Raw genomic sequence first — 8016 nt, forward strand, 5'->3', positions numbered from 1 at the left:
GTTTCTCTATAGCACCCAAAACAAGAGATCTTAGTTTCTAATTAGGGCTCCAAGATGCTTCCACAACAAAAGTAATAACACTCAGATACATAGCTACTAGTTGTGCTTTTGAAAATTTTCCCAACATAGTTTGTAGGATGTCTGTAAAAGGATATTTTTTATTCTGTAATGTTTGCCTCCTGCCCAGAACAGCTTCCATACTATCAGAGATAGGAATCTCAAATTAAAAAAAACATGTTAAAGAAATGTCAGCTATGGCCAGAGCTATTATAAAAACACAACAACTCTATCCAGTTCAGCCCGTCATGTTGCCAAGAACGCTGTTTACATTAATACAAACACCATCAACCTGTTCAATTGCACTGTGTTTAGAAGAGACATCGAAAAGAAAGGAAGGTGATTGTGGAAGCTATACTGACAAATCTTCCAAAGAACACATTACAAGTTTTTATACGACAAAAGAAGGGTTAGTGTATTACATGGCACTAGCACTCACACTTGTTCCTAGGAAAAAGCCAACATGAAGAGATGGCTTTTAGTGTAGAAACTGGAGTATATTCAGAATCCTGAAAAGCTGCTGACACAGGCTGTAACTGATGGAAAACCAACAGAACCTGTCATCTCCGTGTTACATTACTGACAGTATAAAAGGTATTTTCATTTAGAAATTCATTTGAAAGCAGCAGTGACAAGTGAGTCCCTATTTCTGTCTACAGTGGAAAGAATTTCTCACTCTGATGCCTGGTCCTTCTTTCTGTTGTATCAGGGCAAATCAGGAATGATTCTAATGAAGCCAGTGGGATGAAACGAAGCGAACAGGCAGGGGATGGGTCTATACATTTCTTGGTCAGAGTATACACGACTGTGTTAACATAGTCATTCTACCTATGCCAGCCAGCATTACACAGGAGGAATCATATGTCTTGTTGAAGAGAGGATGCTACAGAAAGCATATATTTAAAGGGAGACAAAGTTATGGAATTTGGAAAAACAACTAAACTTTCCCAATGATGTCAGAAGCTAGAGAAAACTTGGACTGTAAAATCTCGGCAAAATGAAGAACCTTGGCAATTTTTTGTTCAAACAATTCTAGGAATGACAGTATAAAACTGGGTCTTTAAATCCCAAGTGGAAACAACAGAAATGAATTCTGGAATGACTCAACACTAAAGCTAAAAGGCTTTAATATTGCCTGTTAGCAGAGCACTGTACTACAGGTGTAATGTAAGCCTGGACAAGCTGTCTCAGAGCACTGCTGTGTCTCCAGGGGAAGTCCATACATGCAAGAGTACTCAAATTGCAAACAGAATAGTATCTCTTCCAATGAAAATCATGACTTTAGGTAGAGGAGACACAAACATGGACTGTCTTGTTACAACAGAGCAGCAAAAGTCCCATCTAGTCCAGGAGCTGGGAAGCACTGCCAAGGCCAATAATGAAGGCATAATCTCAGTTTCCTTGCTTCGAGATCCAGGACGCTTACTCCAAAACAGAGCCAGAGAACAAGTTAACACTATGATATGATGGATAATGGGGAAACTGGGCTCAAACATGAGCTGAAAATCTAAGCTAATATTGCTGTGTACACATAGCTACGGTACTCAAAGTACTCTCAGAATGAGAGGAAAAGCAGGAAGCTAGGTGTCCCAGCACAGTGACTGCTAATCTTTACCTCTGAAAATCATGCTTCAGGAGATTCTTCTGTGAATTCTTGCAGCCAGCTTTTTAAAAGGTATTACATGTCTAACTCCCACTGGGATTAGTGGAAATCAAATGGCTGAGTATCGTTAAAAACAAAAGTCTATTTCCTATGTCTCCCTACTGTAAAATGGGAACAATAGTCCTTCCTATCTCAAAGAAATACTTCCAAAGATTATGAGGTGTTTTGACAGGCAGTGATAGGAATCATGTAACTATCCTACATAGAAATGTGAAGTATTTCTGAGTGGATACTGTGCTTATATGCTAAATAAATATTCAACAGAATATGCATTTCTTAAGCTAAAGATCCAATATTATATATAGCCTGTGCTTTTATGCAGAGAAACTATTTCAGAAATGAGGAGGAAAAGTGACACCCTGCTATGAAGTTGCTGGATATTTCCTAACAAGAACATGACAAGGGTGAAACGATTTATGCATGTGCTTGACTTGAATGGAGAGTGTGGGAGTTCAACACCTCTGAAAAATTCAGGTTTATTTCAGTATTTTGGTGAGCTTCAATGGTTAACTTCAGGCACTCAAACAGTTGACACAAGATACTTGGCAAACATCACAGGGTGAGGCATTGACAGAAACAGGGAAAAAAACCAAACAAGCAGCTCTCTTGATTTAAAATCTCAAACTCTTTAAATGTAGGTGGTTTTAACACTGCTGAGAAGCATTGTTGTTGGGAATTTTGTTTTAGGCTCAAAATACAGATGACATTTTTTGCACTTGCTGGATTACTGCTTTCATACTCAAATACAGGCCAAAAGAAATGGAGACTGATCTTGCTGAAATAGGTGAGACTGCAAAGGCGCTGCAGAATGGCAGAAGGTGGAAATATAGAAAGGAACAAGAAGGAAAGACACAATAGCCTGGCTGGTTACTTGACATCTGAATTACAACAATTACACACCTACTCCTTTATCATTTTACAGCTCAACTGTGCCCTCCTTATGCAGGCAACATGCCAAATGGGAGCCAGTGGGAGTTCTACCTGAATAGAGAAATTAAGGATTAAATCCCTAGTGCGCAATAGCCTACATGCCCTACGAAAAGGCCCAATCAAGTCACTAATCCCACTGATCTCCTGAATAGCCACTGTGCCCCAAGAAAGAGAGGAATTAGAGCACAAAACAAACACAACCAAATAAAATCTCCAGGCCTTAGCTGCAGGCCCACCTTTCCGCAGAGATGTTTTCAGAGAGAGCAGTCCTGTGCCACTCCTTGCTCCAGGCAGCCCACTCACTCGCAGTGAAATCCTCTGCTCCCCATCACATCTCATTGGATTACGCTTTTCTGTTATGCTTCCTCTTATGAAAACTGGTATTTGCTTCAAATATTGCAAACAGGATATGCCATGATCTTCCTCCTTTGCCATCATTTACGCACCCTAACAGAACCCTATGGAAGAAGAACAGGAACACAGCATTCTACACGAGCTTGTTTGCCACGAGATTATGGTTGGTTTTATGGGTTACTTCATTATTATTAATAAGAATTATAATATTTAAATCCAGGAATGAAGAGAAAGATGGAATTGAAGAAGCTATGTAGATATTTTTATTGCTGTTAATACTTGCAGACCATAAGCCTGGCCTATACTCTTACTATATTAGATACGGCGCACAGCACCCAAACAAGCTTCCGTATCGAGAGTAAGAGATGCAACAGATGTGTATTTTCAGAGATGTGGTAGTATAAGAACCAATATTGTCTTAAAACAGTATTAGTCAGTCGGATAGGCCTTCTCTGAGGTCATAGCAGCCCAAGCATTCCCAGCTTTCCTGTGTATGTTTTTACTGCAAGTCAGTATTTTTGTGCAGACCTCTTTCCAAGAGTGAAGGGCAACATACGAGAATCCACAAAAATGCTTTTTGGAAATATTAACAACTGGGTAGTGAAGTATTCATTATGAACTGACTGAAAAGGAAGCAGCTTGTGAAGAGTCTTGAGACTGAACAAAAGTACTTTATTTTGGAGCAAATAGGGGTTTATGCACAGATACCTCTAATCTTGCTTCTCCAATGGAAATAAAGAGTCAGTTTTATTTTTTTCCAAAGCAATGGAAATGCTTCCACTGAAACAGATGAAAGCAGAACTGTTTCCAAAGTCAGGGAGGAATGTTGGGGGGGAGGAAGGTGTGCTAGAACAGGATGTTAAGTGTTTTCTCTTTCCTAGCGGAAGAAGGCAAACCCTACTATCAGCAAGTAGTAATTCACAGCAGGAACTGTCTAGTTCCCAGTTTTCCTTTTCAGCTGTCATTTGGTTCATTGGCTCAGATGAAAAAATGGATAATTTTTACAACCATATTCTGGGAAATACATCGTTCCTGTACTTAAATTGGGAGTCCTAAAAGTCCTCTGAAATGTACTTCCAGGTTTTGATTTGAGTTTATCAGGAAGGCTTGGGTAAAGCCAATATCCACAGTATCTCTCCTTCCTTCATGACTACTTAGAGACCACTCTTAGAGTTTATGCTGCTGTATGTATTCCATCATTATGTGCATCTAAAAATGAAAAATAGGTCAAGAAATTGCAAGGTGAATGAGTTAATGCATAACCTATTATCATATTCAAGTGCTATACAACTGAGTATCTTCTATTTAATTATGAGGCAGTAAAGCCAGTACAGTGTGGTGACATTAATCATTACAATATTGAAATTTTGTTACCATGGTGTGTTTTTTAGAAAAGAAACTCTTGTAAGATGTAAATTAACTTTGTCTCAGAATTTCCCTCCCCACACCCTCACTCAAGCAGTAATCACTATTTATAGGCACTGTGTCAAAAGGATATGTTGAGCTGCTAGAGCAACTCCGAGACCTTATTAAGTATTCCCACAACAGCTACGACCATCCTTATTTTGGCCCTATTGCAAAGGCATTCAATTTCCTCCCTGTCTCTTTGCACTTTTTAGCAGACATTTTAGTAGTCAAGAAATGCTATGCAATGACAGCTATAAAGTTTAATATCCTTTATCTAACATGAAAAATGGTAAAACAGGCATTTGTCCCTGCCTTTGGCCAGCTGAACTATCAGGAGAGCAAAACATGGCTCTAAGTGCTGCTCGCTCCTTTCTGCAGATCTCACACCACGTACAGGGGCAGACTCCCTTTTGTATACATGCAGACACTTATTAGAATTTGCTCCCAAAAATCTACCTATAAAGACTACAAAACAAACTGGATCTTTACCTGATAGTCAGGGTCCCTCTCTGACGAGCCTAAGTCAAGCCTGTTTTTCTGTCATAAGATGTAACCTAGAATCTTATAGACAGCTATAACCAGCATCCCCAGTGACAGGCTGGGATATATTCTGGAATCGGACTGATTCCTGGGCTAAGGGAGCTAAGGGAATAAAGTCTGTGGATCCAGCCTAGAATAGAAATGCTGAGGAAGCCTGTATAAAGGCTGGGCTGAGGGCTACTGAACAGACATGGTCAGTAGACAAGAGGGAGAAGTTATCCGGATCTGCGAAGCTACAGCAGGTGGTAACATGTACTTGTAAATCTGTAGTAAAGTCAGTATTCCCACATACACAAAGCCAAATTTTCCATTGGGGTAAATTAGGTCAATTAGCCTGATTTTGGCAACCAAATTTTCCCTGAAGGGCAGACAAAATTCTTGTTACAGCTACAAAGCAAATACTTGGTAGTTGTAAAGGATGACCATTTTGTGCTTTCTGAACTGAAAGTCTATTTTCGAGAAGTTATGGCTGGAATTCGTAAGAGAGCCTGGGGGAGTCAGACACTCACATGCCATTGAACTTCACCAACATCTGAGTGCTTACATCCTTTTGTCTCCTCTTGAAAATCCTTCCCTTAAATTATGCATCTGGCCTACAAACAGCAAAATCTATTAGATTGAAAGAAAGATTTGCAATAAAGTATGGATTCATCCTATATCCTTTGTTCATGAGATGCTTATCAATATGTATTAAATATACAAAACTCTAATGTGTTAGTTTATCACTTGTAAAGTCTTTTGACCTTGAACTGGTTTTACTTCTTAATTTCATTTTTTTTCAGTTTTGCATTGCCAAGTACCTGAATCAAAGCTCTGTGAAATAAGAAAAGACATTTTTTTAATTCAATGGTCCTTGGATCAGACTCTAAGCAAGGTACAAAAACTTTCAGCAACCTCTACCTTTTTGTTTAGCTTACAGGCAAACCCCTCCTGTAAAAGAGTTGCAAAGTTTTCTGCCTTGTCATTTAAAGCACATCTTCAGCTTCTAAACGCCTGCTAGAGTGAAATACAGACGAAAATGAACTGACTAGAATTCCTTTCTTGAATTTGTTTTGATTTCAGTAGAACTTCAGCACACTTCTGCCTTTTGATTGCAGCTCCTCTCACTTTGCCCCATCCTCTCCATCAGAGGAGTCATGCTCATCTCCTCTTGTGCGACAGGAAAAGGTACTGCATGCACAACAATGTGCCTGTGAGTAACCTCTTTGGTAAGCAATTGTCAATAAAGCTCTCAGTATTGTTTCTTGACACAACAGTGCTATTTCTAAGGATGCAAAAGGATAGTTCTGCCTGGCATACTACAGAATCTTAAAGAGATTATTAAATCCACATGGCTTCTCTTAACAGGGTCAAATTTTACAGGTAGTTCTTCTATCACTCTTCTTCGCACAGTCACTTAATGGCTTGTTGAACCCCCACAAAGCACTTCTGAGAATTACCTATGAAATTTCTCTTGATAAGGGATTTTTGATTGGTGTCTTATAATCTCTTTTTTCTGCTCTGGCTCACTGGAATCCTTACCAGAAATATAACTATGTTTTTTCCCCCCCCTAAATATCAATACTAGGAGCTACTTCAATACTTTTACCTTCAGATCTCAGTCAGGGTGTGATCATAGCACATCTATGGAGCCTGTAGCAAAAAAGCAATGCCTTAGTACTGGGAGGTATCATGCTCACCACTTTGAGATTCCCTGTAGCTTTGAAAAGCTATGAAAACACTTGCATGACCATGTATGACAACTGATGGAAGAACCATTACTCACCAATTTTCCCTATATTTGCATAAAAATTTCAGTCCACTTTTTAATAATTCATTGCAAAGACTCTGGCAACGTACATAGCACAGGTCAGAACGAAGACATTAGCCCTGAAGAAAGAAGCCCTTTTCTCTGTTAGTGCGGAGTGTTCTCCTTGTTGAGGTGTGCTCCTGCTAAGTTAGAGGAATGAATTCTTGGCGGTTCTGAGACAGTGAACGTGCAGTAGGTGGCACTCCCTAGCTTGAGGAGGTAGTATCGGTGCCTCTTTAATTAGAAAAAAGAAGGCAGCCTGTCTTATCACTTGCAAAATTAACAGCTCCGAATAGGTAAATCACTAACTGTGGATCAGTTTAATTAGTGTCCTGTCAACGTGTGCAGTCACCCTTTTGATCTATATCCATATGCATATATCGGAAGTATCTATTTTATCGTTTACAAACTGGGCATTAAGAATCAGATTATCTGACTGAGGCTCTGACTGAGCTGGGATTAGGGGTCATCATTCATATTGAATTTATTAAGTCTATATGCTACTGATGTTGTATTATTGTTCAAACATTAGAGCCGTTCTCTATTATGTATCTCTCCTGTCAGAAATACTTGCAATAAATTTACACAACATTGGAATATAAAAGGATAAAAGCCCCTTGTTCAATATAAACTGGGTGCCATTAAGTCATCAGTACTTAACAACACACTGCTGGAAACCTATATAGACAACATTTAGCAGTGTAAAAGCCACTTCCCAGTTTAAATCAAAGCTAATACCTCTATATCACAGTTATCATTGCCTGACAACTCATAGAATTGTAGCAAAACTGTATCAGACACCAGTAACAAGCTTCAGTTGCTCACATCAGCTTGACTTTCCAGGAACCTAATGGAAAAACTAAACTGTAGTTTGTTTGATAAGTTAACTGATAGGCCAGGTGTGAAAGTGGGTGGCCACAGCTGTTTTGTACAAAGTTGCGATGGAAACGGATTTTATAAATGTTGCACACAGGGATGGTGCAGAAGGAGAGATGATACCAACATTTTTGAATGTAGTATCAGTAAAAATAAAGATGAAATCAGCAGGCATAGTTTCATTCAAGAGCAATATATATGAAGACAGTATGATTTTTTTCACAGAATGGCTTAATGAAAAATGTGGATTTTCAAAAGGATTCAATTGTTCCATGCTCTATGCATCAAAATTAGTATGAGCTGAATTAGACCAGCATTAACTGCATTTAAGACTGCCACTACAGCAGCTGGACATGCCTCAAAGCTAAGCATATCAAAAAGCAGCTAAGCAAAAGTATGT

This window comes from Dromaius novaehollandiae, chromosome 16 (assembly GCF_036370855.1).
Source record: "Dromaius novaehollandiae isolate bDroNov1 chromosome 16, bDroNov1.hap1, whole genome shotgun sequence".
NCBI lineage: Eukaryota > Metazoa > Chordata > Aves > Casuariiformes > Dromaiidae > Dromaius > Dromaius novaehollandiae.